Source organism: Varanus komodoensis, unplaced genomic scaffold, assembly GCF_004798865.1.
Source record: "Varanus komodoensis strain SLA01 unplaced genomic scaffold, ASM479886v1 scaffold15, whole genome shotgun sequence".
Lineage (NCBI taxonomy): Eukaryota > Metazoa > Chordata > Lepidosauria > Squamata > Varanidae > Varanus > Varanus komodoensis.
In genome coordinates this window covers 21,884,098-21,900,573 of record NW_025335440.1, presented here as the reverse complement: position 1 = coordinate 21,900,573, position 16,476 = coordinate 21,884,098, and the positions used below count along the sequence as shown (strand labels likewise).

The 16,476-nt window shown below is 42.2% G+C and overlaps 1 protein-coding gene across 5 annotated transcripts in view; it reads right to left on the bottom strand.

Moving 5' to 3' along the window:
- The window catches only part of ABI1 (abl interactor 1), a 104,302-nt gene that overhangs the window by 73,621 nt on the left and 14,205 nt on the right, over nucleotides 1–16,476 (bottom strand). The window contains exon 1 of one of the 5 annotated variants that reach the window (XM_044424766.1): nucleotides 9,543–9,562. The exons of the other annotated variants lie outside the window; for them this stretch is intronic. The gene's annotated coding sequence lies outside the window, so the exon portion shown is untranslated. Of the gene's footprint in view, nucleotides 1–9,542; nucleotides 9,563–16,476 lie in introns of those variants that run through there. 5 annotated transcript variants of the gene reach the window in all.

The following is a 16,476-nucleotide window of genomic DNA, read 5'->3' as shown; positions in this document are numbered from 1 at the left end:
AGCAAAGTTACTTGGATTCATTAAAGATGCCAGGTGTGTGACATGCCTCATAGGTAAGATCTTTTTGTTAGACTGGTGTTAGGTATAAATTTGGGCCTGGAAGAAGAAAAGGAGCAGCCTCCACTAGGAACATCAGTGTTACTGGTCCTGGGCTAACATCAGTTGCCGCACCATTCTGGCTCCTTGCATCAAATAGAAGAAAGTAGTTCTGGATTCTGGGAGAGAAGGAAAGAGTGACACTAGCTAGACTATTTCATGGTAGAAAATATCCTGCTTTGTCAAGTATTCCTTTAAGACTGTTAGCCCAGCCAGTCTTTAATGAGGAAAGAGTCTGAACTCTCAAACACAGCAGGAATCATCCTGTAAGCAGCCAGAGAAAACTGCTGAAAGGGCAGATGGGGGCAAGAGGAAGGGAGAAGAGGAGAGAGAAGGAAATTGCAGTGTAGCTATCTCCATATCTATCATTCCAGCTGTGAGCCTTATTGATGAAGTAGCCAAAACTCCACTACCCATGCACTTGAGCAAAGTATCAGTAGGCTTTGTGAAAAGGACCCCAAGGTTTGCAAAAATATAAAAGATGTTTAGGAAAAAGCCCTAACTGGGAACTTGCTGACTATTGAGTCAGGCCACCACTGAAACCTGCCTGATCACTGGGGTGAGTCCCACTTGTTTTGGAATGTTTTTAAACTGCTAATCAGCAGTTTAAAAGGCTTATCCAATGTCTTTGATTATTTGTTACAGGCACAAGCCTTGATTTTTTCCAAGCCCCCTTTGAATTTCTCTTCAGCTTTCTGCATGTGATCCGTGATAATGTGTCCCAGAGGTTTAATTATCCTGCTCACACTAGATAATGTTTACCTACTAAGAGCCAAGAGTCCAATTTGCAGCAACTATTACGAACTGTAAATCCAAAGGTCATTTTAAGCTACCTATCAGTTTAGGTATTGGAAGGATATGGCTTTCCATACTGCCTAATTTTTATTCCATTAATTAATAAAGATTTCAAAAGTGCTTAGGAGGAATCCAGCTTTGTGATTATGGTCCATGTGCAGGTAATCATGACCTCAGTGCACAAGGTAACAAAGAAAGCCATCAGCAATCACAAGAGCCAGTGCCACATTCTTCTGTAATGGGGGAACAACCATAAGATTAATATTTAGCAATGCAGAACAAAGAACTATACACAGCCACTTTTAAAATACTGACTATGGGCCTAGCTTGCACTGGGAAAAGACCCATGTTAGGAAATATAGGGCAAGCTCCAAGTCTGCCCCAGAACCAGCATGGAAGATATGCCAATGTAAAGAAGCACCTACTGGAGCAAAGGAAACAAGCAAGGCATTTCAATGGCAAAGTGCTGCTTTTTCTACATTGCCCTAGCATGCACTAGTTATTGTTTGCAAGAACAAGTTTATTTCCATTACTGCAGGATACAACTGAAAACTTTGTATAGCCAAAGCTATGGTTTTCCCAGTTGCAATGTATGGCTGTGAAAGTTGGACCATAAGGGAGGCCAAGTGCCAAAGAATTGAGGCCTTTGAATTGTGGTGCTGGAGGAGACTCCTGCGAGTCCCTTGTACCGCAAGGTGATCAAACCAATTAGTCCTAGAAGAGATTAACCATGACCGCTCTTTAGAAGGCCAGATACTGAAGATGAAACTCAAATACTTTGGCCACCTAATGAGAAGGAACAACTCATTGGAGAAGACCCTAATGCTGGGAACAATAGATGGCAAAAGAAGAAGGGGACAGCAGAGGATGAGGTGGCTAGATGGAGTCACTGGGGCAGTGGGTGTGAGCTTGGGTAGACTCCAAGGGATGGTGGAGGGCAGGAAAGTCTGGAGGAATGTTGTCCATGGGGTCATGATGGGTTGGGCATGACTGCGACTAACAACAACAAAAGAAAACTAGAAGTAACTAGAGACAGGGCTTTGCTAATAGCGGTTAGCATTATGGGCTCTTTGAAGTGTCACAAGGAGCCGCTCATGGAAATTTATTATTTTATTTCTATATTGCCCAATAGGCAAACCTCTCTGGTCAGGTCACAGCAATGTCTCAATGTACAAAGAGAAAGAGATACAATAAAAATACAGATACAATATCATACAGTATGTAATTGCAGTGTACACATTTAAACATTTTAAACATCTAAAATGATTTCAATAAAACTAGATCTAATTCAAACAATTGGCATAACCCATTAAATGCATGATAATAGAGGACAGTTTTAGTTTGATGTTAAAAAGATGGCAAAGGCACCTCAATGGAGGTATCATTCCATGACTTGAGGATGCCACTGAGGAGCCCTCTTCCTTGTTGCCTCTTTCCAGGCCTCCCTGGGAGTCTGCAGATCACAGGGTCCAGGTGGACTGGGATCAGGAGAGGTGTTCCATAAGGTGTTGTCATCCAAAGCCATGGAGGGCATTACAGGTTAAAATCAGCACACTGAAATGAGCTTGGAAACATAGGCAGCCAATGCAAGCAGGCCCGAATTGGTGTTATATGTTTGGTCCTTCTAGTTCCAGTTACTGATTTGGCACAAGTTGCAGCTTCTGAACAATCTTCAAGTGCGGCCTCATTTACTGCAATGCATGCTAATTTAGAGATTATCAGAGGACAGGTTACTGAAACCAGGCTATTCCTGCCCAATTATGGTTATAGCTGGGCCACCAGCCAAAGCTAGTAGCAGGTAGTCCGTGTATCATCAAGGAAAACCCTCATGGTACAACCTGCTCAGGAAGGGCACACAACTGGGAAAGACTAACCCCTCCCTGTTTGCCCACTCAGGTCTTGGTTATACATGGCAGATTGGCCACCACTATTAGATCATGAATGAGAGGTTTTGTTCAGTACTGATCTGGCATTTTAAAGCAGTACCCTGAGAGCCAAAGGCATGCTGATAGGGCAACCATCAAGCCTGTGGATGCAAGAGGGCCAGAACACAGCCAGCAACTATCTAGGCCATGTTCATCTCACCTGGATATCTCTTCCAACCCACACTATACTGATGTAGTTCCCCCATGGTCTATATTTTCCCTCCCAGGCACATATTCAGGTCCTATGGTGGGAACAAATCTTCTGACATTATTATTGAGGAAAGCTGCAAAGCATTTTCAGGAACAGTGAATGAACACTGTGGTTTGTGCTTCCAGAAAACTGAAGACTAATATACCTGTAGGAAGTCGGCAAAAACAAATGCTCAGTGCTGGTCCCCAGCTGCTACCATTCTCCCTCTAGGTCCCAGCAAACACACCAGCCACTCACCACAGGCAGCAGGGTTAATGGACACAGGACCCAACTGCTGGGCAAAGACAGATAACTTGGATTCTGATCACTGGTCCTTCCTGATGCTAAGAGGCAAGATCTATTTTATTAAAAAGCCCACAAGTTTGGCCTTGAACACAATCCAGGACCAAGACTATGGTTGGAAGGAGGGATTGCCATGGCAAAAGGGAGTTCAGGAGAAGCTAAAGCCTTTATGTCCTTCTTCATGTAAAAACAAGCACTGGTTTGACTTTCATTTTTCCAATAGCATTTAAATATGGGCTTAAAATAGGGTTTATGAAACTGCTTTAAACAGAACTTTTGTTTGTCTAGCAAGACATCTTCAAACCTCAGACAAAGAGGTCTTTTCCTGACTTTGCTTCCTGACTTTTAAACTAGAGATGCTGGGCATAAAAATTTACTCTTCAAACTGAGCAAGAGAAAAAAGATTTGATACAAGACACACATATAGTTTTGGCTGCTTGCACAAACAAATGTATGTGCAGTTTACTGAATGTAGGAAAGGAGCCCTAGGGATCCTGGGAAATTAGGAAAGAGATGCCAGGCCAGCTTAGACATTCCAGTTTTCTGCTGCTGCAGGTGCTTATAAAAATGATAATTAAAAGGAACAGCAGAAAAAGAGTCACTCTGTTGCCCACTTGAGGATGAATGTTCATTCCAAAACAGTGGCTGCTTAAAAAATTATTTGCAATTTAAACCCTTACTGTAAACAGTTTTTAAGAGTAGACAGTATTTTTAATGTTGCAAAGCAATGGGCTTGTGCTGAGCACCATTAGTGAAGGTGGTGAGGGTCTGAAGGGTACACACTTATACTGACCTGGTTCACACAATTACAAATTAAGGGATGTTCCTCACTTCATGCAGTTCAGGTTTGGATGATATAAAGCCATGCCCAGGTGGGTAATTATTAATTAGGCAAATAATGTCCCATATGCACCAAAGATTAAACAAACCATGCTTGTTTAACCTCCAAACCATCCTCCAAGCCATTGGTTATGAGACAAGAATATTATTTTTATTTATTTAGAGTATTTCTAACCCGTCCAATTACTGCACGTCTCTGGATGGCTTTAAATAATCATTTCTTACAATACAATAATCACCCAATAAATACAAGATAATAAGATCATCATCATCATAACAACCCACAACTGCAATAAAAACATAATTAAAATATTTAAACTTTAAAATACTGGGTAAATAAAAAGGTCTTGACCTGGCGTCGAAAAGCATGTAACGGTGGTGCCAGGCAGACCCCTCTGGAGAGTGCATTCCATAACCAGGGCGCCACCACAGAGAAACCCCTCCTCCGGGTATTCTCTCTCCTAACCTCCTTCAAGGAGGGTTCCCGGAGCAGCGCCTCTGCTGCAGACCTTAAGGGGAGGGAGGACATATAGGGAAAAAAATGTTCCTTCAGTTATCCTGGTCCCAAGCTGTTTAGGGCTTTATAGGTCAAAACCAGCACCTTAAAAACTTATATACTTATGACCCACTACAGTTCTCTTCCCAGACACCACCAATACTGTGCTACTCCTCAAGTTTTATTTCAAAAACTTTTAAGCTATTAAAACACTATTATATAAATGTCCATCCAGCAATGTCTGCAAAGTGCTTTGGATAAGAGAGACATAGATTTCAACTACATGAGCTTTTTGAGAAAGGTATTATTCTGTCACATGGCACACTGATTCCCAATCTGGGGTACATATAGCCTCAGGGGTACAAACAAGGACATTTAGGGGTATGCAAAAAAAGCCTGAATAATGGTAGAAATAAAATCAACTACATTAATTACAAAAGTTTTGCTAGTATAAAGGGTATAGTTTATAGCAGGGGTCCTCAAACTTTTCCAACAGGGGGCCAGTTGAAAGGTGCCCACAGTGGGTGCGTGCGGCAAGGCGGGGGGTACACAGGGTGAGGCAGCCGTCTGCTCGCGAGGAGATAGTTTGCTCCAAGCGAATCCAAACCGATCTCCCTGCGAGCAAGCCGCTGCTGGGCGCGCACACGGCAAGGCACCAGTTTGCTCGCAAGGAAATTGTTTTCTTCAAGCGAATCCAAACCGATCTCTACGCGAGCAAGCTGAGTGCCCGTGTGCAGTGAGTGCAAAACCTCTGGCGTGGGCCGGTTAAGTGGGCATGGTGGGCTGGATCTGGCCTGCGGGCCATAGTTTGAGGACCCATGGTTTAAGGGCTGCCAAGGGTACACAAGTGAAACAAGACTGGGAACCACTGAGATAGGGAATTCTTCCCAAATATGGCTTGCTTCGGTCATACTGCAAAAGCAAGGTGGTAGTGCTTAACCATAGAAGTATTTTAAAGTATAATTTAGTTTGCTGAGCTAAGCCCAGATACCAGCAAATCCTGTTGCTTGTCTTGGAAGCAGAGAACCTGTGTTGACCCTGATGTGCTCTGTGCAGATATAATTCTTAACCGTGTTTTCAAATCTACTTTAGATCATGGTTTCGCATAAAACTTAGTCTTGGGTTTAGATATTCAAACACAACACATAACAATGGTTATATATTACATGCTTATATATTACATCTGCGTAGGAGCTAAATAGATTTGCTGCATCCTTCAAAATAAGAAAACTGCCGGAATGCTGTCAACAAGCAGGCTCTTAAAGAACCCACAGCAGAACACTAATGGGGCAACAGGCCACTTTAAAAATAAGGTTTGTATAACAACTTAATGTTTCCTCCAACAAAATAAAGGCAATCATCTAGGCAATCATTATGAGCTGCTAGAATACTTTTCACCTGCAGGTAAAATCTTATCTGTCATTTGAAAGTGATTTTAAAAGGTTGAAATTAAAGATCTATTTTATTTGAAATAATTTTCTAATTTCCACAAATGGGAGGGTACTGTTGTACTAATTTCCTTGCTTCCAATCTTCCTGGGTGCATCTGGCTGACCACTGTGCAAGCAGCATGCTATACCAGATAAGCCTTTGGTCTGATTCTGCGGGTCTCTTTGCTTGATCGGATGAGTTGTATTTCAAGAAAAATGCGAGCCGACTGTACCTTAGAGGAACATACCAACATGCCAATATGCCATCATGGCCAAATTACCAAGCAGTTACCTGCTTCCATGTTCAGTCAGTTTATCCACACAGATTCTTCAGCACCCCTAATGATGCACGGCTGACAGCAGCAGCTTCAGTAGAACTGAAAAGCTAGATCTGGCCTAACATGCTTACAATCAAATCCTTGGGGGACGGGGGATCAAAATAATAAGAATTTGAAACATACATGGTTATGCTTAATCCATGTCGACAGGAAAAGCAGAGGAGAGCCAAGCTTAGATTACAGGCCACTAATTAGGCAGAAAAATACTAGATAGAGAAATCCATCTGTAATTTCACAATTAGCATTAACAAAAAACAGTTTCCCTGTAGACTGTATAGATATTATTGATCATTTTTTTCTGTTGTGCTGTTGTTGTTGTTGTTGTTGTGATCGTCGTCTGTTACCAATGGGGCTTGAAATTAAAATGGCTTTATGTTTATTTTGCTTGGAGGCTACCATAACACAAACTTGTCTCCAGGAACAGAATTTGTCTATAAACCAGGCATCCAAGGAATCCCTAGACACAGTTGCAGAGGGCATAAAATTTCATGTATTTCACCTCATTACGGGATTCACAAAACCCAACCATTAATACAGCTGCATTTTTGTAGAGTATAAACGGAAGATATTGCATCCCAAGGAGTTCCCAATTACGATTACCAGAACTAGCACCAGCAAGAGGTCAGCTACATAAAGACGTATGTCGCTTGCACTGATGCTTGGTTGGAGACATGACAAAATTCTAAAACTAGGAGAGCTGACCCCAGTAAAAACCAAGTATTTAAAGATGGCATAAATGCAACACTTCAAAAGATGTATCAACATTCTAAGCTAAGAGAGAAACTTCAGCTTTTAACTCTTGGGTTATAAAATTCCCTGAATATGACATATTAAAATATGTACTGGAATGACTAAGTCTTTAGGAGCTTCCAAAAATAGAAGTGTGCACCACATCCACTGAGATATAAAACTTCACATTAGTGTACTTGAGGCAAGATTCCATTAGTGGTTTACTCTTTAGTATTGCGCCTCCTGTTTCTGCAGACTTATGTATATATTAAGAAGTGTTTTTATATGCTGTGTATCCTAAAAGCATAACCATTTGGCTTTGTAACCCATTTACAAAGCACAGTCTTTCGACCATAACGACAGTGTAAAAAGCAGCATGTCGTGTGTCCATGTGATAGCAGATTTTCTACAACAAAGCGACTGGGCCAAAACAAGCATTATTTTAAATATCTAGTAGCCCTGTCCTTTCCTTGCTTTCATTTTTGCTTTTACTCAATTAGACAAAATGCTCTAGAATGAAAATGCAGCAGGGGAATCTAGCTGTTAGTTAAAGGTAAACTCTGTATCACATAATCAAACAATAACATACAGGCTGTTCTTCCCAGGTTATGAACGAGTTCTGTTCCTGAGAAAACAGAAATTTGTCTTTAAGTTTGTATGTAAATTGGATGTCCTGAAGGATTATTTTTATTGGGAGAGGATTGGGGGAATACAACCCTGTTAATTCTACTTAATCTTTCATCAACTCTTACTACCATTGACCACGCTTTCCCCCAGGCTTAGTATTGTGAGTTGGGTCACTGGAAGCACTGAGCTACAGTGGTTCCAGTCCTGCTCGCAGAGTTGATTTCAGAAAGTAACACTGGGTGACTATTTCTTAACCCCTTAGCAACTGAGTTATGGGGGACCACAGCTACCCTCTTGTCCTCAGTGTTAACATCTCTATGAAGCCAAGAACCATTACTATGCTCTGTATCGTCTGCTCTGTTACAACTGAATCAGGGGAGACTATACAAGTCCTGAATAAATGCCTGGCTAGGTAATGGCCAATAAACAGTAGCTAAATCTGAACAAGATGGAAGCCCTGTGAGTGAGTAGTTCCAGAGCAGGGGAGTCAGTCTAATTGCCTATTCTGGATGGGGCTGCAATCCTTCTGAAAGATCAAGTTCACAGTTTGGTGACTAAGACAGATCCAGGAGTACTTAAGTTTGTGAAAGTCGGAGCACTTAGTTTGGGAAAAGTCAATTAGCATGCACTAGACCCCTTTACAGAAGTATCCCAATCAGCAGCGGAAGCACATTCAAATTGTTGCTTGATTTTATATTTCCCAAGAAGAGAGCATCTAAGTTTCTCTGCTCCAGCAGCCCTTAGGACAGTGCAAACTCTGTTTTGTACATAGCGTGGCTAACCCAACCTAATCTAATATTCCACCTGAAAACTGCTACAGCAGCTTTTGGAGCATTTCTACCATGCTCTGAAACAGCATCCCTCTCCATCCCTCCCACATTTTATGCTGGAACAAGGTGTCATCCTGCTATTGTTTTTGGATTTCTTCTAACTGATCAAAATAGCTACCTATAATTTGCCAAATTAATTTCATGCAAAAATAATAATATGAATTATCTGAGTACAGGATCTGAGATGGACAAGGCTTCATGTTTTGACATGTTCCTGTTGCTCAGCAGCCAAAAAGAATGACATAACTTCAGCAGACATGGGGGGGGCACACTCTGAGCAAGTTGTCCCAAAGCCACCACGCAGCCTGCCAGCACAGCAGAACCACCATTAGAGGATCGCAGAACATCACCCGGATGTGATCATGGTGCATCACCACAGAACTCACTGGAGGTCAGCATTCCTTGGTCAGCTTCTGTGCAAGACAGTGAGTGCACAGGAAGCAGCACAGAGCTAAGTGTGCTCTCAGCAAAATTAATACCACTGTAGGTTGGCATGCTTACACAAACAGTAACACATTCAGTGGGTTACAAGATTCAGTGGGTCTTTTCCTAGCATTCAAAACAGAAGCCTTACTCAGAATAGAAACGTTATAACTGACCTCAGCACACTTGAAACAAAGCAAAAATAATATTTTGCTTGCCAGCGATAACCACTGATCTGTCCAACAAGTGTGCTAAGCTTAAAATGGGAAGCTATTGGCACAACTAAGGGATGGAAAGCTCCCTTGTTAACCCTCCCAGGTTAACCCTCAACCCAATATAAAATCACCACACAGACACACATATATTCATGGCAAATCTTTTCCAATCCTGACTGACACCAAATGGGTCACTCCCTTATCCTCCTTTTCCATTTAACTTTTCTGACTGCTTCGTTTTCTGCACACACATTTGAAAAATGTCTCCAGGTCTCTAAACAAGCCTGGGTCCCACTTTCATCCTACCTTTTGAACATAGTATCTCAAAAGAGATTTAAGGAATGACACACTGGACAACACATAGTTACAGTTTAGAGAGCCAGTGTGGTGTAGAGGTTATGAGAGCTGAACTAGGTCTCTGGAGATCTGCATTCCTCAGTTGGTCCATGAATCTCACTGGAAGACTTTGTGGCAGTCACTGACTACTTCCCAGGGTTGCTGTTGTGAGGATAAAATGGAGAGGAAAAGGCCTTGTAAGCTTTCTTGGATCTTTACAGAAAAAAGAAAGATGGAGAATAAATGTGATGATAATGATGATGATGAGTAGAGATTGTTAAATGACATGACATAACTAGGGATATGAGAGAATTCTGCAGTTGATTCAGATTTGTATGCATTCAGCTTTCAGATTCTGCAACAGACCACCTTTTTAAGTCACACAGATTCTGTGGACTTGGCAACAGGTTTGTCACTTTTCTGGAGAAGAGATTTGCACTATTGTGCATTAATGGACACATGTGCTTTCACACATTTGGAAATCAGAACTTTCACAAATATGTTCATCGGCATTCATTATTGCAAATAGGCACTAATATGCTGATGTGCTCTCATGCTACTGAGAATTAGCACATGTGGCACAGCAGTCTCATTTGAAAAATCCAGTTCTATCAGTGAGTGGATAATGAACGATGCCTGACAATTCACACACACATATAGAACCTATTTAACAAAATCTATCCATCCTTACGCATCATGAGAATGCAAGGATCCTTGAAGAACGGAATCATGCGAGGAAAAGTCAAACACACAAGAAGAACAGGAAGACCAACTAAGAGATGGATGGATTCCAAAAGAAAGCCACAGCCTCGAATTTAAAGCAGCTAAGCCGGGATGGTGTGGGTAGCATATTTTGCAGGGCTGTCATTCATGGGGTTCCATAACTCAGAGAAGACTTGACGACATATAACAGCAGCAAACATCCTACCAAGAACACATACCACTAAATGCCAAAAGGAAAAGGCTGAGATTTATCCTGGTGTCCAGTGCTTATGGAGAGGGACCGGCAGGCGTCCCCTGCTTTCCTCACCCCAGAAAGGATTAAACAACAGACATATCCCTGACAGCCACATTCACCTCATGCCCAACTCAGGGCACCCAAAGCAGAGCCTCCACAATTGAGCAGTTCCAAATGGAAGCAGGTAGTCCTTATACCCAGTCCCAGATATTTTAGGGCCTTATAAATGAAGAACAGTACTATGAACTATGCTGACATAAAAATTACTAACCACTACAGATCTTTTGCATATGGCCAATTCTACTTGTTGTTCTATCTTGAAACAACTTAAATTGATGAACAATGGAGTTAGGAATAACAGTTTCTGCCCTGAGGGGGGAAATTCTGAAATTCTGAGAGAGAGGATAGATAAGAAAACTCCACTGTGTTGGTGCAGCTGGGACCTATGGCCATTTGAATCCTTCTCTCCCAGAAAAGTCTCCTCAGCAGCAATTCACTGTAAGATTGAGTATAAATTAGTTAAATGCCTGAATACTTAGTGCTTTCCTTCCATTTTACTCCTAATGCATTTCATATTGGTGTCTATTAAATTGTAACCCTGTGAAATGAAACATCTCATTTTTCAAAATTTGCACAGAACCTGAAAACTTTGGAGTACTGTATCAATCAATCACCATAGTCACCGGAGTAGAATAAGGAGGAAGCTACCTGAACTAGGTGAGAGCCAGCGTGGTGCAGTGGGCACATATCCTTTCAACGAAACACTTCTGTTATCCAGGAACCATTCTGGCCACTTGCCATGACATTTACCCTACCATTCCACCCAGTTCCTTGCTTGCCATACTCGGTACTTGTAGCCTTCCTGAGGCACACGTTTCTAAATGCAGATAAACACTTGCTACCAACAGCTGCCGAGATGCAGCAACTGCTCTCGGAGAGTGCACCGGGGGGGGGGGTGTTTAGAAAAGCAACATGCCTGCCATTCCCACCAAGCCAGAAGAAACTTACTTGGAGTTCCCATCTGACTCATGGGCCTTTAAAATCACTGCTGCCTTTAATAGCTGGGGACAGTCGACAGGTGAGCCCTAGTGAGGTGTCCTGCCCTCCTAGGCAACAAAAACTTCTGCCACGTGGCCTTCTGTAACTACTTCTAGGGTGGGGGAAATCCCCATGACTGCTCTGGGCTTAACGGAATAATTCACAGGTGCAACAGCTGGGCAAAAGTCTCTGGAGAGACTGTTTTGCATTTTCCATCTCATTGGGTTTTGACAGGACTTGGGTCACTGCTCTCTAGTGCGGGGAGAGAAGCAGTTTCATGTTTAAGACAGCCCCAAGCAAGAACTGTATATGGGAATGGAGATTGGTTTCACCCTCAACAGTTCACTGGATTGTGTGTACATGCATCTCTGTGTGTGTGTAAGTACATAGTGATTACATCTTTTATACTTTCTCTGGCAGCCCTGTTTAAGTCCTGATTGATCAGAAAGAGGGATCGGGCAGCTGACATAATCACTCCTAAACATCCTCTGCAGAGATGCAAACCACATGCTTTCTGGGTTTCTGAAATGCTCAGTGCAAAAAGCTGCTATAACTATGGTGGAGAGAAACCAAGGTTGAATCTAAGTAAACACAGATCAGAGGCCATCAGGACCAACACCACAGCAGTGAGGGCAGCAAAGAAAATGTTCTCTGCCTTCATTGTGTAACTAGTGTTATCACTAAGCAAAGTTGTTTCGGGTGGTTAATGCGGCTGCTACAATCTCACCCCAGGTATCTAAGGGAAAACCTTATGAAAATCTGCTGTGGTATGTTTGCTAGACACACTGCAGACAAAGCTGTTTACATCTGCTCTGCTACAGTCTCCACCTTGAAAACAGCCACTGAGATAATCGAACTGGCTTTTTGTTGAGTTTTGGTAGGAAGAGTTTCAGTTTGCACCAAGGATATGAGTAAGTTGGCTGGAGGGATGAGGCCAAGCACACTGAGGGCAAGATCACTCACAATGCCCTACATGCCACTTTCAAAGAAAGAGAAGTGATCATTGTTTAGGAATGAGTTTTAAGTTCTACAACCTGAGGACATGGTTGTAGAAGCAATATTCCTGAAAGCTTGACCCTTGCCTTTCATGGCAGATTACAATGAACATGCAGGGACTGCCTGGCTGGATTTAGGAGATTACACAGGGTGCTGCAGCAGCACATTGGTCCCAGGCACCTTGAAGACCCAGAAGATAATAATCAGTTAGTTACAAATACCCCTTTCTTGGCTGAGGTGATACAGCGAGAGCACATGGCTGCTGCTCTATGAAACTGATTCTCTGAGACCACTTAATCTGGATTTTGACCCTGATTTGAAGCTGCAGTTGTCTTGGTCATCCAGATGGGTGACCTATCCCAGGAAAAGAGATGTGAGGAAACAGATTTGTCAATCATATTGGATCTCTCAGGGGTGTTAAGTACCTTTGACCATGGCATCCTTTTGGTTAATCTCTCTAAATCAAGGATGGAGGCATGATTCCAGAAGATGGCCTTGTAAGACTTTACTTCACTGCCACGGCCTTTATATTATGGGGTTCCTCAGAGGTTCATTCTGTCTCCTGTGCTGTTCTCGTTCTCTCTTACTCCATGTGTCTGTACGTGTGTTTGTGAAGCCACCAAATGAAGTCAGAGAATACAGAGTTTGGTTGGCATCGTTATGCTGACAACACCCAATACTGCCTGTTTTTCAAGCTAAGTCAGAGAAGTGCTGATTCGGTATTTGGGAGTGGTAGAGGACTGGATGAGGATCAATAAAGTGAAACTCAATTCCAAGGAGACAGAAGTGCTGTTGGTAGGCACTTCCTCTGCCCAGGGAGGTGGCATGCGGCCTGTTTTGCTAAGGACTGCCCTATCCCTTAAAGAAGGGGTGCAGCACTTCATTTAGCCCACAGGCCAAATTCCATTTTGATGAAACTTTCAGAGGTCGCATTCTGCCGGTGGCTAAAGCCAAAAGGAAAAAGGTCACAATACCGTAACTAAGCCTTAGAAGAGGAATTTCACCCTTTTAGAATACTTCTTAAAAATGCAAAGCTGGAAATCCACCAAACAATTGGTGACTGCAGAAATGGGATGATGGCACAGCCATCCGAAGAACACTGAGGAGCCCCATTGGCACCCTAGGAGAATAGGAGCTGGCCCCTGAGCCTGAGGTTTTTCACCACTGCCTTAAAGGATCACATGTGCTCTCTGAGAGTGCAAATAAATTCATCTTCAGTGTTTGAGGCTCATATATCACACTGGACAGAGGTGTCTAACCAGTTGCCCAGGCCCAGGTAAAATTCTGTCAGGCCGCCACTGACAGAAACTGTTGCTGCTTGGAAAACTGGGACTAGGCTGCTAACTTTACTTCCAGAAAATTGTCTACACTCAGCCTGCAGATCTTCACCTTTAAAGTTCTATATGGCTTAGCACCCAGGGAGCCATCAGATCACTTTCCCCTTCATCTATCTGGACATGATGGAGACAGTACCCTGGAGTCTTTCTGTGACTGTTTCTGCCACCTAAAATGCAACAAAAGCTATTTCCCTTTGAAAGCCTTTCCCAGGAAAATCCACCCAGAGCCTTGACCCATAAGATTAAAGCACCAGACAAAAACATTCCTATTTTCTCCAACTTTTAAGAACAGCTCATGTTAGCATTTTAAACGCAAAACAGTGCTGATTTTACTGTCCAGTAGAATGGACTGTTGCCATTTCAGTAATTGCTCTTTTTAAGTTGCATTTTGCTACTTTTGCTAGCCACCCTGGCAACATATATTTATGTTGAAAGTAGAAGATATAAATCATGTACATAAAACTAAAGCATAAGCAAATCATGGAACATGAAGGTACACTTTCTACTGAAAGTAGCTGGAGTCAACTTGATTGTAGCCTTACTCACTCAGGACCTCCACCTGCACTGCGCAATGCCAATATTAACATTAATCTTACTACTATTACGTTCAGTAAGAGCAGCCTGGATGAGTCCCTCCTTCCTTACAACTCTCCCAATGGAAACAAGTTTTACTACTGTTTGTGCTTGTTTTGCTCTGTAGACAAAACAGAAGAGCAGCTGGAAATCTATCCTGGGAGGTGCCTCTTCAAACAGAAATGCTACACTACATTCCAGTGTCAGATGTTTGTTGTCCTGGAAGACGACAGGGCAAAAATACCCCCAAGCTTTTAAAGTAATTTTTTAAAAAGAACAGTCCATGCTTACATTCTTGTCTGTGCTTGTTCTGCTGCAGTTAGTAATAGCCATCCGCAGAGTTTAAGAGGTGCAGATGATCCTAAAAAAGCAAGTGATCATCCAAGCTCTGTTACTAGATACTAACCTTTGCATAACAGTACTGCATTTGGCTGCATATTCTATGCTATTCAACTACTAAGAGCAATCCAAAACTTCGCTATTTACTACAATAGCTTAATTACTACTGGTAATTATTGTCACACTTAGTGTGCTCACTTGTGTATGATTTTGCCATTGCTGAAACGGGTGGCACTCCATTGGTTTACCATTACCAGCAATTATTTATAGATCACCCAGAGCATTGATCTGTCATTGGTTATACGGGGAAACCTATTATCACTGAGTAGCACTTAAAAGTGAGCTACCATGTTATTTAAGCATTTGCTTAAACAATGATTATGACAGAGTAAAAAAATTACAGTAAGAAATTGTCTAAACAGCACTGTTAACAGCATGGAGAGGACAACACCCAGGCAAGGATGGCCCCCGTTTGCTCATTATTGGCTATTCATTCCTTAGCACTACCAATAGGTTGGCCAACTCGGAGGGAGCATGCATACGCTTCCCTGGCCACCAAAAATTCCAGTTCCCACTGTTCCCTGGATATTAGAGACAGCATTGAAAAGTCATTCCTTAATGAGCACAGGCTGCTATGCTGTGCACTGCACTCTGAGCATGGAGGTGGTGAGCCACGTGTAGCAATATGGCCAATGCTGGAAATTCTCAGCTGAAGTAAGGATAAGGAGGACACAGGATAACACAGAAGAAGTGGGACACCATGCAAACTGTCTTGGCTTCCAAGCAAGAAGGAAAAAAGGTGGGATATAAATGGAATAATACATTAAAGAAATAAGTAGTGATGAATTTCTGTGAGGTGCAGCAACAAACAGCCAAGATGGCTGCAGTCAAGCTAATGCTGTACAGCACATTTCTCCATCTTATGACTGAAATGACAACACGTCTCCAAATATGAGGCATCTAAAAGGGAAGAAAGAATCAAAAAGTTGGGTTTTCTTCCCAACTCCAGTGACTCACCCTTAATCACAAACCTTACCCTTTACTCATCTGGAAATTAATTATAGTACAAGTGATTACAAAGAAAAACTGGCAGGATTCACTGCATGACTGGCAAAATAAGTATATTTTCTACTTCTATTGCAATGACTGTCTTTCAAGAATCCATGTATCTTGGCTTAGCCACATTAAGTATGGCCATCAGCTTTAATGTTCAGATTTTATGCCAATCCTACACACAGGAAATAAACTCAGCTGAACAGCACTGGACTAGCCTCTGAGTAAACATGCATAGGATTTCACTGTAAGTGTCCAAGCACATGTCACAAAACAGAGAGTCAAATGTAGAGCAAGTTAGTCATACCTGAACCCCACTGAAATCAATGTGAAAAGTTGGGTGTGATTACCTCACATTCCACAGTTTTCAGTGGGATCCAACTGCAGCAACTTCAGCCTCCTTGCCATACACCTGTATGAGTCAAACTTTAAAAATAAACTAAATGGAAATCACCAATGCTCTCTGGACAGTTTACAAAGATTAAACCCCTTAAAATGCATATGGAATAAGAAAACAGCTTAGTTACAAACATATAAACAGAGCAAACACACACACACTCCCCTCTAAACACTATCCCATGAACTGATAAAAACTAACCCTACACTGTCA